The sequence below is a fragment of the Dermacentor variabilis genome, unplaced genomic scaffold (genome assembly GCF_050947875.1).
Source record: "Dermacentor variabilis isolate Ectoservices unplaced genomic scaffold, ASM5094787v1 scaffold_14, whole genome shotgun sequence".
NCBI lineage: Eukaryota > Metazoa > Arthropoda > Arachnida > Ixodida > Ixodidae > Dermacentor > Dermacentor variabilis.
The window spans coordinates 10,251,679-10,272,310 of NW_027460302.1; the positions used below are offsets into that span (position 1 = coordinate 10,251,679).

Sequence of the window (20,632 nt, forward strand, 5' to 3'; positions counted from 1 at the left end):
CACGCTATTTGCGAGTCCATGAGGATAAATGATCCTTGCTTCATGTCTTCTTTGGTTTTGATTGCGAGGGCGATGGCTGAGGCGTCTGCCATGTTTGCCAAGCTGGACTTGGCTGAGGCACAGGTGGATATACCTGGCCTACGGTCCAAGCCAACGGTGGTCTATGAAAAGCCATGTGTGCGCAGTGGACCGTGTCCGTGTAAAGTGTGTCTGGGTCCATTTCGTACTGTTTTGCAAGTTAATAATAATAATATTTGGGTTTTAAGTGCCAAAACCACTTTCTGATTATGAGGCACGCCGTAGTGGAGGACTCCGGAAATTTTGACCGCCTGGGGTTCTTTAACGTGCACCTAAATCTAAGCACACGGGTGTTCTCGCATTTCGCCCCCATCGAAATGCGGCCGCCGTGGCCGGGATTCGATCCCGCGACCTCGTGCTCAGCAGCCCAACACCATAGCCACTGAGCAACCTGTTTTGCAAGTTGTCTGGCCATTGCATCGCGACGCGTACGGCAGTACAAGGCATTCATGTTTTGGCACAGGCGCGGTGTGGATTTGGGGACGGATATTGGTAGTTCCTTATTGCTGTACTGTGGCCACATGGGATACCCAAAGCCATGTAGCACCTTCCTACAGACTTTCTTGTTGAGACATGAGGGCCGCGATACTCAGCTCTTCAAAGGTCATGTAGATTCCTAAGGCGAGAAGCCGATCCGTGCGTGTGCCTGTTAGTAGTCCGAGAGCAGCCTTCTCCGAGAAGGCTTAAAATAAAAAGCATGCATGTCGGCATTGCCTTTTAGGAAATTTTTCGCGGGCTGCCATTCTCAATATTGTTAGGAATAATTTTGTAACGGATGGAAGACCTGGTATAAGCAACCTTAGCGATAGAATGTTGTGACAATAAAAAACCGCTTATACTACATGTCATATAGCATGGCATATAGCATACATGTACTTAAATATATATGAACCTCCCGACGAAATCGACGGCAATTCGCTTGGAGTGTCCATATAATTGCTATCGCAATACAAATTTAAAATATCTTTTTGCAAACAGATCTTGAGGCCTGTTTGGAAACAACCTTTAGGCTCAGGAATTAGGCCTTGACGCGGATGTCTTGGACATGCAAAATTAGTAACTTCCTTTGACAACTGCTTTGCATCTGTCTACGTATGCATCAACACTTCGAAAAGCAGCTGTTAAAACACAAATAGGCTCAAGATGTGTACGTCCATGCGTTGTGATGATGTGATAATGTTAACGACGCACGCGGCGCACATTTGCTCAACATCAACGCAAGCATACAATACCGTAGTGCACATGTGACAACACATTGATGTCCTGTGATACTATGCTAACACTGCACATACTAATGCATGTAAGGCACTCCCTAATCTCATAAAAGTGAGGCACATTGCCGCTTTCGAACGAAATTTCTGCAAGGCCCCATTATGAAGCCCAACGATAGTTTTTGCTAGCTTCGCAGTTTCTGTTAAAGATAACCGTGGACCAAGAAAGCGTTAGACAGACAGCCAGGCACCGACGGAGACTACAGAAGACGCAAAACTTGCCCAGTGTAACAATATAAACATAGGGAAGCAAGGCTTACTTACCTGCCAGGGCATGTACAAAGGCCGGGTAGTAGCCTTCAGTAGCGCCGTCTTCGCTACACCAGTGTGCCTGGACTTCTCTTGACTTCGAGAAGTCTTCTTCGTCCTCTGGCTCGAATGACTTTATGAGCCGCACAGGCAATATCGCGCGGTAGTTGTCTCGGTATTTAACGTAGGCAAGCATTTCTACACGCGGCAACAGCAACAACGGCGCCTCAACACACACCTACACGGCTACGGCTACAACCACGGAGTGGCTACAACTTTGTCTCCGCCCGCGTACAACGTCACAGACACCCCACAGCGAAAGGTTCCTGTAACTTCCTGTACTTTTCTGTGGCCTTGCCGTCCTAGCTTAAATAGTTCATGAAAATAATATTAATAATATCTACTGATGTGTTAACCTCCAAAATTTGCCTTAGACCGCACCGGCAGATTTCGGAGGGCATGTTCGATCGGTTTCTGTTTCGTTGCGCGAAATCGCTCGCGCGCATTTTGGGATTGGACGCAGCACATGTACTACATGTCGGTGAGATTATTGGCCATATGAGGAGTAAAATACAACCACAGGTTAAAAAATATTAAGGGCAATATAAACGTGTGTAACTCCTCGTTTGTTCATGCCCTTCACTTTCATCATACGCCCATAAATTCGCTGGAAAGGCTCTTGTGTTCGATTTTGGGTGACCATTTAGTTCGTTCCAACGCCTCACATGCATGAATATATAGCTTGATTATTTGTATTCTCGTTGTTTGTAAAGATGTGCCGCTTACGAAAGTGCGCCGATTGCCTTTTTGCTACACTCATCTTCCTCTCATCCTGTACGTATCTCTTAAATCATTTTCTCAATCACCTCGCGCAGGCAAGTAAACCGGAATTCTTTGTTTTGAATTCATCCCTTGGGCCCAGATAATAAGGCTACAATAATGTAACATCAAACAATGGGCATGAAGTCTCATCGACTTTCGCGTACGTCGGGTGCGTGCTTTCATGGACGCGTCCAATCGGCAGCTAATGTTTATCCGCTACAAACTGTAGGACTTCTTTCCGCTCTTGGTTGCGTCTTAACTTCACAGAATCATGTTTACTTGTTTTATTTTCCGTTACAAAAGCCACAATGTTAGCGATATTAATTGTAATTTTGTTCTTGAACTATTGCACATCCATTAGTTCAGTTATTGTACATTTCAGTTTTGAGTTTAACGGGCCGGGATCTCTGTTTCGAAAAGTGTGAGTCAACTGCGGCTCCTGTCTGCGTCATCATTCGTTCACGAAACATAGTCAACGCTGATACCTGGCAAAGGGATATGTAACAACACTATCGAAGCTTGACACCGCGAAGGTCATGCACGGAATAATTAAGTGCAGATGAAAACGATTTTTTTTTTGCTGCGACACGGATGTTTCAGACGCAACAACGCCGTCGGCGTGATGTCCCCACTACTGACGTCCTCTGTCAGTGGTCCCACTCGACGACGCATGGGGCACTCCCATGCGGGAGGACCTCCATGCAGAGACCGATACCATTTGGCTCCAAGGAAGCAGCGAAGTAAACGCATCGTCAGTGCACTAAGATAGGCTAATAAAATTAAAGGTAAATCGCCTCGATGTCGCTTTCCATGCTCTGCTAGCATATGAACGTATGTTTCCCGCACAAGCTCAATCGGTTGCTGCATCCACTGCTGTCAGCAGAATGGGCACGCAGCTAATGGGACAATTAAGCTTTCTAATTAACCTGATCTGTACATTTCACTTGGCGTCGCGATTGTTTCCCACCGTGCGGCCAATTAGATGAGCATACGCCACAGGCAACGCTCCTCCCTCTCCTCGACCATATCGCTTCATGAGACCGTGCAGAGCCTGCTAGAGCGCTTATAAGCAGGCAATTAATGCCATTGAAGCAGGATATATATTACCTTAATTGTGTACTGTGCCACGCCAAATTGGCGCGTGCCTGCGTGTATATACGTAGAACATCGTCCGAGGAGCCCTTTGGGCAAAACTGCTTATATTTTTTGTTAATTACCTTCGTACGTGCGCACGCACGCACACACATCGTTTTTTTTTTGCATTGCATAAGTCGATCAGACGAATTAAGGAGTGCGCAGCCACTGATTTAATGCGAACTATATCTCCGGCCGTGCGGCCGGGCCAGGCTGCGTGTCCACAAATTTCTCTGAAAATATAGCTCTCTTAAGAGCTTCAAACACATATGAGTCCATATATATATATATATATATATATATATATATATATATATATAGAGAGAGAGAGAGAGAGAGAGAGAGAGAGATCGAGCCCGATACAGATCGAATTCAATTTGCAGAAGGGAGCCAATCGCAGTGGCACGCTTCTATATCCAAATCGGGCTCGATCGCGATCAGTAGTGCGCCGCGTGACATCAATTGATGGTACGTGGCGTCGTTCAGACCGCGTACGCTTTATATTCATATACGACGACTTTCCACCTGTAGTGCGAGGTTTCTGTAAGCAGCGCATAACTTCCTCTGGGACACGGCATGTTAATGTCCGCTGCGGACCGGCATGTTAATGAAAATTTTATACTTGAAGCGATTGGCGTAGGTAATATCTTTACATCCTCCACACGACAAATTTTGCTAAGACAAATGCTGGAAGACCGTGATTCAAGCTCGAAATTTCGTCTGCACATGACGAGATGTAATCACATTTAACTGTGTTTAATTCATAGCATGCAAACGTTACAGGACATTTCAGCGCTGGCAAATTGCAATTTCACCAAGCATTATTGGGAAATAAATTTCTGTCACGTACGGCAAAACACGAACCGTGCGTCAAGTGCGGAAGAAAGGTAAAAATACAGCATCCTGCATATTTCGCTGCGTACGTTCGAAAAAGGGTTTTGCGCTCACCGCAGCACGGCTTTTGCAAAAATTTTGCAGAAATATCGCATCTTGTAGTCTACGTCGTTCACTATAAGACTTGGCACAGTTACTTAAATGGCTTTTAAGAAAAAAGTGCAAATTTGCCTACACCTAGGATTATGTAAGCTACCGCCGCGACGGTGAAAACGTAAACTTTTTTCGCCACCTGCCGACAGCTGCAGAAAACAGCCTTTTAAGGAGGGCTGACGCGTGTTGCCCACTTCTGGAACATGGAACTGCCCTCCGCGAAGCGCTGCTTTCTGCAGCTACCGACAGGCCGCGAAGCAAGTTTATGCTTACGCCGTCGCGGCAGCAGTTCACTTCTTAAAAACCAGGCAATTAACTGTGCCAAGTGGTGTATTAAACAACGTAGACTCCAAAATGCGGTTTTCTTGCAAAATATTAGCAATAACCGTGCAGCGGAGAGCACAAAACCTTCTTTTCGAACCTACGCAGCGAAATATGCAGGACCGGTACATTGCTTGGTGGCATTCGCCGCTCCTCTATTTCACAGAGGATGCTAGTGGTATCTGTCTATAATTGAAGTAATGATTGTCTGGTTGGTCTAGTGGTGTTACCAACGCGGCTTCCTGTTGGCTTCTTTCCGCAAGCGGGAATAGAGCGCTCTTTATTCTGTGGGAAAGCAGTGGCTATTGCGTGATCGTTCGGTGTTTATCGTCAACTTAGCGTGCACCGAAAGCAAGCGATGACCGAGAATTCCGCTATAAAGCGGCGTAAAGTGTACTTAGACAAGGATGGCTACTTCGACGTGCCGACCTCTACTTGGTATAGGCATGAAAAGGCGCACACCGTCGCCGTCGCATCGGCAACCTCACGGGCACCATCTACGAGCGTCGGCATCAGTGTGCAGTCGGGAAGCGCGACAGAGGCTTCGCCTAACACATCGCCATGTGAGTCAAATGACGGATACAACAACGCAGTTTCTTCGGACCACGACGGCAGCGACAACTTCATATTCGACACTGATGACGAACCCGACGAGAGGAACAGCTCAAGTGCAAGTGGCACTTCCGAAAATTGGGACAGCTCTGACGGTAACGACGAATACGTTACTAACAAATCCTTTGATGATGACACGTTGCCGTCCTGGTTTGCGCAGTACGGCGGCGAAAGATTGCCGCACTCAAATGTAACAAAGGCGGCCGCAATAGCAGCAGTAATGTCGTTTGCGGTGTCTCATGGTTTGACGTGGACAGCACTGGGCGACCTAGCGAAGCTGATAAACTTTCTTGTTGGCACAGATGCCTTGCCTCCGAGCAAATTCACTTTTCGGAAGCTCTGGGCGGGAGACATGCGGGATATTGTGCAGCATCACTTTTATTGTGAACCATGCAAACGCGTCATGACAACGCATGGCAATTCTGCTGAGTGCAGCAGCTGTCACAGTGTCAGAACAACCCAGTCATTAAAAAATGAAGGTTGCTTCTTCTTCATTCTTAACCTGGCAACGCAACTCAGGCTTATGATTCAACGGACCAAAGAGGAACTACATGAAAGCCTTGAAGCACTGCAGCACCCGTCATCTACCTTTACTGATATTACCAGGGGTCAGTGCTACAGCAGGCTGAGGGAAGTACAGAACCTTCGCCCTGATGACTTGACATTGACAATAAATACTGATGGGAGCCCTGTATGGAAATCTTCGAAGACGTCAGTGTGGCCCCTGCAATTTATTGTTAATGAACTGCCACCGCATTTGCGATTTAAACACCCGGTTCTTGCAGGGCTCTGGTTTGGTAATAAGCATCCAGAGATGCAACTGTTCCTTGAGGGGTTCGTGAATGAAGTAAACTGCACAGGGGCAGTGAAGTGGGCTCACAAAGGAGACGTTCATGTGTCAAAGCCTCATGTATTGTGTGTCTCCGTTGATGCACCTGCGAGGGCATGTGTGCAGAACATGGTGACCTTCAATGGATATTTTGGTTGCACATGGTGCCTGATTCCAGGAGAGCACCGAGAAGGTAAGTAAAATATCATATTTCTATCAGTCTCTGAAAAATGACTAATATGTATGTTTCTTAAAAATGTGAAAGTTATTCTTGGAGCGTGTAATGCACAGAATATGTTATACGGATATATACACTTTATAAAATACTGGCATTTCATATAATTATGCTGACTATATGGTGCAATCTAAACATGATGATGCAGGCGCTAGATGTTAGTGCCAAAATCGTACTTTGTTACTTTCACTTATGTTATTGTTTCACTGTTTTATGTGCATTAGGGAGCATGCGGTACACAACGGTGTCTTCTGTGGAACAAAGAACTTCAGACCGTGTCAAGAGTGAGAAGCATCTGGCAAGCAGGTTTAGAGACACCATCAATGGCTTAAAGGGGCCGTCAGCCTTGATGAACTTGAAAGGTGAGTGAGGAGCATTGAAGCCCTAATTCCTTTCCTAATTGCAGTAATACCTGTGTCACATGGACTTGGCTCAAAGATTTCAGTCAAGGGTCACTGAAACTGCCAACCTCTGTCAAACTCGAAAGAGTTGTGATGCTGCCACACGGCACTTCATAACTGCTATCAAGAGTTTCACCTTATGAAGGAGTGGGACGTTGGTTGCCACACTAAATCTGCACAAAAAAATAGACAAAAACACTATCATTTCTAGCACTATCGTCGCATATGTAGATTGTTTTTAACTATATAGCAGCACCCATTTCGTCGTCATGTCAAAAGACTGTCTGTTCGATGCCTTTAGAAGTGCATGCGTGACACTGGTATAGATTCTTGGCTTCACAGCTTTTCTGCTTCTACACTGTGGGCAGTGCAAATAATTCACTGCTGTACATGTCCATAACATAAACCACATGCAACATGTTTTAGTGATAATTGTTTTCAACAGGACTTACTCTTGGGCTGTAGTAGGTCTTGCATTATTATGATGGTACATTAGCGCTTGTCCTTTTGTTCTTTGTGTCTGTTATTAATTTGCGCTAGTCTACCTTGAGTATATTAATCTTCAATTATAACAAATATGTGATTCGAGGCAAAGTAATAATTTTTTTCTGCAAATAATTCATGGGGGTGCCAGACATCACATTTTGTGTGTCAAATGCTAGAAGCTAATATTTATATATAACTAAATTTCTTAAGTTAACTGCCAGTATAGCAAGTTTAAGAGCCTCGTATATGGTTTCGTAGTCTCATGGCAGACGTTGGGGACCTGTGTGCACAGCATGGGTACTTGTTAAGAACTGTTCACGTGCACCTAGTTAAAAAAATTAGACTCAAAATTGTGAAAATGTTAAAGTGCGAAACACACAGGACAAAAAAAAAACGACACAGACAGCACGAGCAGTAGCTTACAACTCATGTCAAAAGGAAGCTGTCCACTGCTGGCGTACTTAAGCACATGCGCAAAAACAATCACGATCACTAAAGTTTCCATGGCAGAGGCTGAGAATACGTGATCCTAAACTGACATGAAAAAAGAAAGCTAATATAAACTTGGAAAGGACCACAAACTAGACAGAAAGATCTTTTTTTTAACAAGTGCCTTCTGAGGACATACCTGAAGGAGCTTATCACCCACTAAATAAAAACAATTCTTTCTCAGTTAATGACACAGATGGCATACTAACAACTGCCCCCATCCCCCACCTAATCATCTCTGATGCCTCAGTTTGATCATGCAAACATTTTACGCCGTACCATAGAAATAATCTTCTCCACACAGTTTCGTTACACAATCATTCTACACCGCGCCAAAAAAAGGGAGGCAGCATGAGTTTCCCGAGTGGCTCCTTTTTGTGTGGAAGCTAGAAATAAGGTGTAACCAAAATATGCAAGAAAAAGCATGCAGAAAAGTATCTTGTTTGTCACAGCAACGTTTTCTACTTGATCGGAGGGGCAGTTGTACAAAAGAATATCTGACAGAACATGCAAATTCTTTTAAGAGCGAGGTAGGTACTAATCTTGCCATGCATTGCAGCTAGTGTAAGTGTAATTCTGAAGACGTATTTTTGGATGATCACTTTCCACGAGCCTGTCACCTTCACCTGATTTTGTACATGGCAAGTTCGGCGACTAGAGGAGTTTCAATCAGGCTGTGCTGAAGGTGATATCTCTGAAAGTGACTGTCCGAGAATGTGTCCTCAGATTTCCACGGGTGCCTTGATTGTGCGAAAAAAATTGTGAGGTGAGTGCCCGAGAAATATTTGAAGCAGTTTTGATACATAAGAAGGCTTCATTATAGCATGCAAAATCTTGGTCTCATGAAAGTAATCTGGAAAGGCTGCCTTCTTTTCTGTGGTAAAATATCGCAGACAAGAAACTGTAATGAGGACAAGGATAAGGAGTAGTTCGACAAGACGAAGTAAGGACGACAGACAAGGTGCTGAACTAACAACCACTGGTTTATTGTGAAAAATGCAATGTATACAAAACACAGGTTGAGCGCAGAACACCAATGAAAACAGTGCCTGCGCCGGGAAAGGAATAAATAAATTACATCACGTGCAGCGTCATAGCAGGCTCTCATGTTTTTAACGAATAGTTCATCTCACAGCTACGCACGGAAACAGGGTACACTGATGCTGGAGTTTCCATGTGATTAGTTTGCTCTGTACATCTACCTAACTTACTGTACATCTACCTACTTTGCTCTGTACATCTACCTAATATTGTGCATTTATCAAAGAGGTTAGCAGCTGCACTCTTTGCAGTTCTGGGATAAATGACTGGGTAGAGACACTTTCAGTAAGTAGTATGCATGCTCTCTCAGCCGGTCATTCAAATATCAGCCTGTTTTGCTTATGTAGCCGCGTTTGCACCTTTTGCGAGTAAAATATATTTTTGACATCTTTCAATTGGTAATAAACCCTTCGCTGCTAACAATCGAGCATCCCTCCGACAATAAGATAAGGTTTTTAGACGTCGAGATATTGGTTCGAATTCATCACCACTTAGTTGGACATACGATGTTATTATTTAATCTTTATATAAACGACCTTCGTAACATTTCTTCCTCACCTAATATCATCATGTACGCAGACGATACTAATCTTTTTTTTTGCAAATTCTTCCTTGTAATGCTTACAAAAAGAAATAAATGATTATTTAAATTTATTATCTGAATGGCTCTACATCAAGAAACTACAATTGAATGTCAACAAAACCAAATATATGATATTTAAACCGATAAACAAGCCATTGCCTGTTAATATAACTGTTCTATTTCAAGCAAAAAGGCTAGAACAAGTAACAACACAAAAGTTTTTGGGGGTATGGTTCCAAGAGAACCTCTCCTGGGACAATCATGTCAATAAGCTTAGCAATGATCTTAGCAAAGTAGTAGGCTGTATGTATAAAATAGGCGATCTAATACCTTTATGGCTAAAGAAAGCAATATACTTTGTCCTTTTTTACTCGAAGCTAACTTATTGTGTCTTGATTTGGGGAACAACTACAGCAAAAAACTATGATAAGTTATTAAGCTTGCAAAAACGAGTAGTCCGAATTTTTGAAAACTACCATGGTAGGCCGTGTGACTTACCCACACACAATCTCTTCGGCAAGCATTTACGAGCAAATCAAGTATTTTATTAGAGATTACTCTTACATATAAAAAAGCACAGGCTCCATGTCAGCATACCCACTTCTCCTCGATACCCATTACGTTATCAGATCAAGAAAATACCATTCACGCATACTAACTACGGACGTCAGGATATAAACTATCAAATACCAAGGCTACTAAATATCGTTGAGCAAAAAATTGATTTCTGTGCGCCTAATTTCAAGAAATGTATAAAAAATCTTCTCATACACAATCAAATTATTTATGCATAAAATGCTATCGCACTAAGATTTTTTTATGCACTTTATATGTTTTCCTTAATCTGTGCTGTAACGTGAATGCACAAACAAAAATTGAAGCATAAATGTCTTTTTCACAAAGTCATTGTATAATGTACACATTATCTTGTTTATTTGCCTTTTTCATACATTGGATCATCATGTAAGCCAAACGCGCTTAGGAGCAAGAGCCCCTGTCAGGCCTAATGGCCTTTAGCTCTTGTTTCCTCTTTCTGTAATGAAGAAAGAGAATAAACTTCAAACTAAACTAAACAATCCACGCTCAAAGAAAAGTATTGCATTCTCCTGCCTCAGATCAGCTCTTACCCGTTCATGCCACCACAAGGTGGTTAGTAGCTTCATGCACCAAGTACACTGTGTTACTCAGGCTGGATATCCTATGGCCCTGCTGACTGCTCTTTCAAAAAGGCTTTTGGTGATCCTGACCAGATGAAGGGCAGGGCGCGACACACAGGACAAAGAACCTCATGCAAGCAGAGCCGTCATACCCTATGTCCGTGAGGTCTAGTATAGATTAAAAAAAGGTTGCAGGAAAAATAGGCATGTGTGTTTTGTACAGCGCAAGGAACAAGCTCTCAGCACTATGCTGCAAACTGAAGAAGGAAAGCCCAAGAAAAATCATTGGTGAAAAAAAACACGGAACGCCATTTGTTGACTACACATACGCAGCTTTATAAGATTTCACTGAAGTGTGGACACTGCAACTAGGCCACACAGGCCGATGTTTGAACGACCGGCTGAGAGAGCACGTATACTCACTGAAAGTGTCTGTACCCAGTCATTTAGCCCCGCACTGGAAAGAATGCGGCTGCCAACATCTCTGTGATAAATGCAGAATATTAGGTAGATATACAGAGCAAAGAACACGTCCGGTTTGTGAGGCGTGTTTTATCCAGTCTTGTGGAATCTCCTGGGTCAGTGTACCCTTTGTTTCCCTGCATAACTGGGAGATTAACTATTAGTTAAAAACATGACAGCCTGCTATGACGCCAGATGTGATGTGATGATTTCATTCCTTTCCCGGTGCAGATACCATGTTTTTTTTTTGTCTTCTGAACTCGGCCTGTGTTTTGTACATATTGGATTTCCCGCAATAAACCTGTGGTTGTTAGTTCCGCATCTTGTCTGTCATCCTCACTTCACCCCATACAAGCGCTGTTTGTTTGCATCCTAATGATGTACCAACCAGCCGAGATCAGTACACTTCTTAAGGAACGGTAAGTTAGCAGTGACATTCATATTGCAGTTTGATGCAAAAAAAAGAAAGGGCAAATGTAGGCACAGTATGATAATAGAGAAATCTGTATCAAGACTCATCGAGGGGGGAGAAATCAAACATTAAGTTCCGAGGTGACAGCGCTTTGTATTTCAAGAAACAGGAATGATACACAGCTCGTACAAAAGGTTGCCGCCAGTTTGTTCTGATCATTTTTGAGAAACAAATTTTCTCAAGCCCCTGGGAGAGAGGGCAAAAGCAGGCATGAAGGGGCATTGTTCTGAACTAAAACAATGGAATCCTCTATGTTTAAATGGGAAACACTTTGCGAATCAGCATTGCTATCCAACCTGGGTGAGTGCTTTGCCACGTGCCTGTGCGTTGAAGCTCATAATAAGTGTAATAGTGAAACTAAGGGGTGTATGTTTTCTTACATAAGCTACATGTGTTCATTCAGGTCTGGACCTTGTGAACGGCTACAGCGTTGAGTACATGCACTGTGTCCTACAAGGTGTTGCAAAGCAGCTGACAGAAACCATCCTGTCAAGTTCAAATTCTGATGAGCGCTTCTATTCAGGTAATGTGACTCTTTCCATTGCCATTTATTTTGTAATATTTTGATTACATAGTGAAATTACAAGATGCTTGACTTGTAGAATAAGGTGGATTCACAAAGCAAACAATGTCACCAAATGAAATTGCCTGACTGTGTGTCATGGGATTTTGCATCATCAATTTGATGTTTTGTACTTGTTCACAATTGTGATAGATCCTTAAGTATGTTTCACTGGATATTTTTGGTGCATAAAAGTGCACTTGTCCTGGTTATGAATATTTCTTTGACATTTTAAAAGGTGCATTACCATCTACATTGCGTTTGCAAGCATCTGTTGATATGGGAGCGGTGTTTGTAAAGCATGACATTAGCAGGATCACATACTCTCAAGCCGCGACACAGCTGAGCTTTCATTTTGTGGACTTTTATTCCTAGTCAAGTTGCTTGCTTAGGTCTTTTGTACTTGTCTGCTTTCACAATTTTCTCTTCCAGAAAGTGGCAATCGTTAGTGTATCATCTCGTGTGTATGACTCTACCTTGAGAAATAGCTACTCAATCTACACTGTCATGTTTGCTTGTACATACAACTACTGCAGAAAACTTAAATGAATCGAGCAACCGGAATGCGTTAAAATTGCTTACTTTCAGTGGCATAGCCAGAGGGTAGCACATTATTCATGTTCCCCTCCCCCTGAAAAAATGTTATATATATATATATACACTACTACACCACTGCTTAGCTTTAACATCCAAACTAGCACTTCTGCAATCAATGACTTGCCTGTTTTGGTTGTTCATCTGCACTCTTTAAAAAGTTTACATCCTTTGGGGCTTATCTTCTCCCACAACAATAATCGTCATCTGCCTTGCTTGTGTTTCCTTTCTTGAAAACTTGGTGCTCGCTACTTTCTTGTCGAAAATGCTGTGCCACACTGATGACTCGCAAGCTGTTCGTGACTTGGAAGTACTGGGCTCGCAGCATTAAAGAAAGGGAATGTGGGCAAGACAGATGATGATTATCATTGTGGGGTAAGATACGACCCAAAGGGTGTAAACATTTTTAAGAGAGCATGTTTTCAACGGATTCTCCCATCACCAAGGACAAGAAATTTTTATGTGTAGTATTTTTTAACTGAAAAGAGTGCTATGTTTTAATGTCCTAGAAATAAAATATTGCACTTCCTTATGACAATTTTTAGGCATGTAATGCTGTTTATTTTGATCTATTTTGAGCAGTGCATCCACTTGTTTGCATAGATTTGTCGCGTCACGCTGATGAAATAATTAAATTAGGTCGCGTTGTCTGTTACAGGTGCACCATCAGCCCTTTCCAAAATAGATGCACGGCTGTTGTCCATCAAGCCACCTCACTGCATTACAAGGCTGCCACGGTCTGTTCAAGAAAGAAGCCATTGGAAGGCATCTGAATGGAGAAACTGGCTCCTTTTCTATGCTCTGCCTTGCCTTAATGACATTCTGCATCATGAGTACTGGAGGCACCTTTCCAAGCTTTGTGAGGGTATATATATCCTCCTTCAAGAGGAACTCACCATTCTTGAAATTGACAAAGCTGGTAAGATCCTAAAAGATGTGCTACTGCATGCATGCAAGCCAAGTTTGAACTCAACACCTTATGTGAGCTTATGGTAATGTTTGCAGATACTCCGCACACAGACTATCAGTCCATGGTTTGTACTGTAGTGAGTTAACCTGTTGAATCTTTCAGCGCTTGTATGACCAAAACCATGTCCACATAGCAGAGATCTTGAAGACGAGCATGGCAAATAAGGTGAAACATGCTAGACATTATATTTCTACAGAAACCTGCAAGGTGGAGAGAAGTAATTATTTAATAAAGGCAAAATGAGACATGCACCCAAACATTGCAGTTGCTTCGGAGGAAACCCATGCAGGTTCCTCGAAAGAAAAGCCTCACAGTTGAACAAAAATTCATCCTGGTCCGGGGCTCGAACCCAGGACCACCACCTTCCTGGGGCAGCCACTCTACCATATGAGCTTGGGCTAGGACCAGGATGAATTTTTCTTCAACTGCGAGGCTTTTCTTTCGAGGAACCTGCATGGGTTTCCTTTGTAGCAATTGCTACGTTTGGGTGCATGGCACATTTTCCCTTTATTAAAGGAACAAGCTAGCCACTGATTTATTTAGAGTTGGCAGAGTGAACCTATACCAGTAGCTGATGAGATAAGCCTTCTTACACATAGGAAAAACAGGCATAAAAATGTGATATACAGCATGCATAGCGCCATATATTTTTTTTTCTGCAACATGCAGAGAAATTAAAAGGTCGTTAATGGAGCTAGTGACCTCCTTTATGAAAGTACGGCTATGGAAGTTCCCTTGAGACAGTCCCACTCTTTGTTAGCATCTTGATTTCTCAAGAGTGACTGAGGTACCAGACGGGGTGTGTTGGTAAATGTGTACTTCCTTTATTCCTGATGAACAAATTATTCTCCCATGCACAAGCTCAATGACCAGCCTGGCAAAATGTGTTTGCAGAATTTTATGTGTGTAACATGGCACACTACATAGATGTTTGCTTCTTCCTGTAGTAATTTTTCTTTTTCTGGCTGCCTGAAATCAACTCATAGGGGCTACAAGATTCTGTCAGCTCTCTGTATGTTCTGCCTTTGTAGCTTATGTATGTACAGACCACGCCAGGCTTTGCTGTTCTTTCTGACACCAGTGGCTTTATTGTGCTCCTATGCATCGCATTCTTTCGGATATTCTCAGTAATTGGGATCGAACTAAACAAGTCTGCTGCAGCCAACCTACGTATTTGCTCGAATCTTGGCTGACCCCCGAATGTCTGAAACCATAAATAAACAACTTACCTCGAATGTAGGCCAAAAAACAAGTGAGGGCAGTGTCTACAAAATGAAAACAGCACTTATTCAGTATGAACATGCCGAGCTCAGTCTATGTCGTTGCTGCTAGCCTCGTACGCTTGCGGATGCATACCCACGCATGTGCAGACAGTGCCGCACAGCGCGATCTCCGTAAACTCGGCGCGATCTCCGTAAACTCGGCGCGATCTCGGTAAACCACTCCTCTCTGTTATCACATGCGTATCTTCCTTATTGCCGTCATCTCCTCGTTGCGGCAAATGCAAAAAGCATCTCTTATTGCCCTTCCAACAACGGGCGTTTTTCTCATCGATGCCCAATTCCGGTCTGGCTTGAATGTTTGTTGATGCCTCTGCGGCTAGCACAATGTTTCGACTAAAAGCGGCACTGCAGTGTCATCACCTAATTGGTGGCATTGCGATAATACCGCGCCGCACACCGATACGACACAGGTCAAAATGGCAACGTCGTCGCTCGTGTACTTCAGTTGTCTACTGGTGTGGCTAGTTGTGGCTACGATACTGACTTTTCTAGATGGCGCTAGCTATGCACCACCTAATTGGCACCATATTTAATATGTTCAATGACAAACTGGCATGTTTTCAAAATCCTCGAACCTAAGCTGACCCTAGAGCTTGGCATATGACGATTTGAAAAAAAAATAAGCTATTCGCCTAGATTCAAATAAATGCGGTATTTTCTTGGTTATGGAAGCTGCCCTGCATCATGGAGGGCACAGCCTCAGCAGCAAAGAGTTCATATGCAGAGTTGTGTTGGAGTGTGCATCTATTATATGGTAGCAGACCTTTCTGAGCCTTTGTTTGGTGACAAAAGCAAACATGTTCTCAGGAGAGCTTCAAGTTGCTGTCCAATAATTGCTAAAGTTATTGTGGAACTAGCTCACCTATCAACGAAAGTTAATTCAGTGTTCAAAGATGCTTAGACTTTGTTTCTTTGTAGGTTGGTATGTTAAAGGAAGTTCTTTTAATATAATTAAAGTGTCAGCACACCTAAGAACATTTTAAGACCATGTCTGGGTGTGCACAAAGGTTGAAAAATTGCACTGCCAGCACATCACAAGAAAATACGACACAGGATGGAAGCCATGCAAGAAGTGGTGGCACTAATTTCATTGTAAAAACATTTTGTTAAAAATGATAAGTCAACTGAAGCTTCAAAGGAGCTCGTAAAAATAATTGTTAGGCGCACCAGATAAATTCCATAATGAAATTCCTCCGTTCTTGTCAGTGCAATCCTTGACTGTGGTACAAACAAAGCATATGTGTACAAATTGTTAGCATCACCCAATAATGTACATTGAATATGGTAGTCACATGTAAGAAGCTGATCAAATCATTATAATTTTTTGTGTAAGGATTTACCTTCAGGCTGGCTGTTTCTTTGCACCTCTTGGTCATGAAAGTTCTGTGTAAAGCAAAACTTACAAACTTACATATATTTAGCAGGCCTGACCAGCTCAATCCATTTGCACATCAACTCGGGCTTTCCTCCTATTTGTAGCACCTGTCCTAACTGGAGTGAACGTTTCTGTGATGACAGCTAGGGGAAAGGCTATTATTGTAGGCACCAAAATATTACAGAACTGTCCATCTTGGCTTATGGAATCTTGGGTCACCGCTTCCGAAAAAAAATGCGCAGTAGTTGTTATGTCTTTATGTCATAGAAATTTATTATGAGTCTTCTGCACCTTTTTTTTATTTGCTTGTATATGTTAACACAGCTAACTTTGTGTAGAGCACTTGTTTTGTCTGTTGTGCTCATATTTGTTGTTTCACTTATTTGTTTTCTCTTATAAGCCATGCACCTGCCGGCCCTGCTATGCAGAGCAAATTTCCGTGAAATGTTGAAATTTCTTCTTTGCTGGTCAGGTTACGACCGCACTTTAGATGACAAAAGCTGGGGTTGCTTATGGCGAGACTGTTGAGGCCACATGTTAAACTTTGGAAAAGCACTGTATTCCTTCTAAATATCAGACTGGTTTCAGTGCACAAACCCTGCAGGGATGTTTTCATGTCGAGCAGTGTGAGAGTACATGTGTATGCCTTTAGGCATTGTTTATCTGCAAATATTTAAAACAAATTGAGCCATGCCCTGTTTAAAACTATTTTGCTTTTCAGAGTCTCTTCTCAAGAACTTTGTGTCAAGGTGTGAAGCATTATATGGTGTGGCATTCATGACATATAATGTCCACGCACTCCTCCACCTTGGAAACTGTGCCCGTTCCCTTGGGCCCCTTTGGGCACATTCTGCCTTCGTGTTTGAAGGGGGAATGGCACCATTGTGCGGCAGATTTCCGCAGCAAAGGGCCTTCCGGACCAAATTGTAGAACGAGTCGTCATGTCTCAGCAGCTGCAGCGTCTACTTGGAAGTCCACTTCTAGCTTCTGAAGAAAAAAGGTTGTGCAATGGCTTTCTTGGATATTCACCTGTGAAAAACTTTTTGTGTGTAGATGGCTTATCACTGTTGGGCACAGGTAAGAATACAGTGCTCAGTGCTGAAGAGCAGGATGCACTGTATAGTCGGTGTGGAGTGGCTGTGTCCGATGCTGTGGAATATGAGCGATTTGTGCAAAAGAAGCAAGTTTTCCACAGCACTGGATTCAGAAGACCTTCAAAATCTGATACGACCTTTGTGCGGACATATGCTGGGTGCTATGCACGAATTGAGAAAATACTTGTGCTTCAGGAGACAGGCTGCTGCTATGTTATCTGCAGACCAGTAATTATAGCAGATGTTCGTGCCATTCCTCCTCACATAAAGGAGTGTTTTCTTTCGTGTGATGGAACGCGCGACGTGATCTTGCCTGATGAAATTGTTGACAGTTGTTTGTGTATAGATTTTGTGCAAGAAGATAAGATGTTCATTTGTGACCTGCCGAACAAGATTGAAAGGGATTGAAGGGACACTAAAGAGAAAAATGAGTTTAGCTGTATTAGTAATTAACCGTTCCTCATTACCAAAAACAAAGTGTCTAAAGCTACTGTGGAATGGAAGATTCATAAGGAAAACACTCTACAGCAACTGCATTCCACGAATCTCCTTGCTGCTTTCGGAATACTAGGGTTCAAACATGTAGCGAGCTGCTTATCACACATGTATACCAACCCGTCATCACACAAGTGAAGTGGTATCCTGCACAAACAAGAGGGATGAGTATGTGCTGCAGCACACTTCAACGCCAATCGGTGCTAACACAGCAGAAGGCTTGCTGTTGTAACGAAAGAGCCATTTACAAGTGATCTGGGTGTTGAATACAATACAAATAAGTTAGAAGAGAATGTTTGTAAAGCGCACAAGAATGTGCCTTCGAAATACTGAAATCAACAAAAATAATGCAGCAGAGGCCTGAACAGTTTCCAGGTAATGGTTAATATCTCAACTGAGGATACAGCTTATGAAACTTCAGTAGTATCTGTAAATTCCACACTGTAGTTTAGCATTCGATTTTACTGCCACACCTAATTTTTGTAGTTGATACTTTTTTCTCTTCATATTTTGGGGTCTGTTTTCGTTGCAAGGGTTCCCAAATTTATTCCACAGGACCGAGAGGTTCCTTGAATGACACATTGGAGTTCGGCGAGCTGTCAAAATAAATCTGCCCCATGTTCCTTTCAGTGTATTTTCACATTAGAGCTTGAATTAAAAAATTAAAAGCATCACAACCCCACTTCGGTAGCCTTCATGAATAAGATCATTGCGACAGTGGCAAGGGTCACTCGTGCTTGTTTGTAAACGAAAACTCAAGGCGGCTTGAAAAGCGGTCAGCAGAGCTAACTGTTAGGAGAACAGGTGCGCTTCTCTGCTTTCATTACTAATGATTCTGTTAATTTGAGGGTTGCAGTTTAAACGTTGTAGTTGTGAAATTACACTAATGAACATATTTTTACAAATCACTTAAGTGGACCACTAATGCAGTGTAATTGCATAATTGCACTATTTGCGATAAGCATGTCATAGTATCGTGTTGAGGGCCACCAAGTGGAATGCAGGTATTTGGCTTTAAAAGTGCCCATCAACACTACGGAAGATGTTGAAGTTACTGGAATGATAAGCATGTCAGTCCCTGTAGGCTGTGCCAAAACAAGCATGCTACACTGTAAGCCACGGGATAAGTGCTGAGGCAAGACAAAAACTGATTCAGCTGTTCAGCATGATTATGCTTGATGTATCTTAAAGGTAAACAAGACAAAGTAAATGATAAATGTCAAGACGTGCTTCCATAATAACAGTGCCTTATTTGTCTAACGTGCTTGTAATGAAATTAGTTGGGGGGTGAAGGACGTACATTTAGTCTCATCTTACGAACAAAGTCACTCGTACTTTGAGAAGATGCTGTGTATTCCTGAAAAGATGTGAAGTGGCAATGCTGTCTTGAAATTGTTGCACTAGCTTGGCATGATGTTATAGATTTTGATGCCATTTGCTCACGCTTAATGAAATCCTTACGAGTAAAAATGAACGCATTGTGTTCCAAAAGAGCCGATGACTGAATTCTGGAAATTTTAACTCCTGCCTAATTACAATGGCTTAAATGCGAAAAAATGCTTTGCGATCTGTGATGTCACACTGACTGGTTTCGGTGTGAAATAAAAAAAAATTGATCATGATTTTATCTTCTAATAATCACCCCAGCTGTTGCCGCAAAATCAATGAAACTAATTTTTAAAGATACTTTTTATTGTAAGCTGATTCAGTACATCTCTTTAGTGTCTTTTTGATGTTGCAAGGTAGGCTCTGCACTTGCAATGCAACTCATGTAGAACACCCTTTTTTGGGAAACATTTTTCTTATTGGTACCCAGCATTTAATGTTTGTCATATTTAGCTTTCAACTTCTTGCCCACATTTTTTCGAAATGAAGATAGTTCTGTTAGAACCGTGTGTTTTGTTTGGTCATTTTATGGCATCTTTAAAAACCTACATTTTCATTTTCTGTTGTGGGGTGTAAGTATGCTTCTAATAGGAGAGAGTACGTGTGTGTGTGGATAAAGCCAAGTAGAGGGACAGCCTATTTCCTCATCAAAGGATTGGAATATTTTCACACTCCTGCTTGATCTACCATGCATGTCTGGTACTTTTCTTTTTGAGCAAAGGGTGCTATCACTTGTATTTTGTTAGTGTTGTAAAATCATGTTCTCTGTGCTGTATGCAGTGCTGTGTCAATTGCACCAGTCCACGTTTCATGAAAGTTGCTACATTCGTATACAAATGAGATGACTTATGCCAAAGCTATGCCAAAGAGCGGTGAACAATGCATGTGACATGAGCATATGCAAAGGATGCTGTACTTGTATGCCTTTCTCCACTCAGATGGTAGTGCTGCAACTGGCATATGTATATAACTACACTTACATACACTGATTGATATTCTGTCATTTTGGTGATAATGGATATTGTTAGCTACAGCTGCTGTAGAATTTATGCTTTGTCACTGCAGTCATCGATTGATCTTTTGAATGCCAGTTTTGTTAGACTTGCTTGATAATTTGGTAATCTAAGCAGTGCTTCATAGAGCCACACCCCAGCCACTCCTTATGCCTATCCGTAAAGCCATATATGCATGGTGTGACAAATTTCGAAAGCCATATAACAATTTTGCTAGACATTTATAACATC

General features: G+C 42.4%; 1 pseudogene; it reads left to right on the plus strand.

Annotated features, from left to right (window-relative positions):
- The first annotated feature begins 6,117 nt into the window (after positions 1–6,117).
- On the plus strand, positions 6,118–18,712 carry LOC142567672 (uncharacterized; annotated as a pseudogene).
- Positions 18,713–20,632: the final 1,920 nt, after the last annotated feature.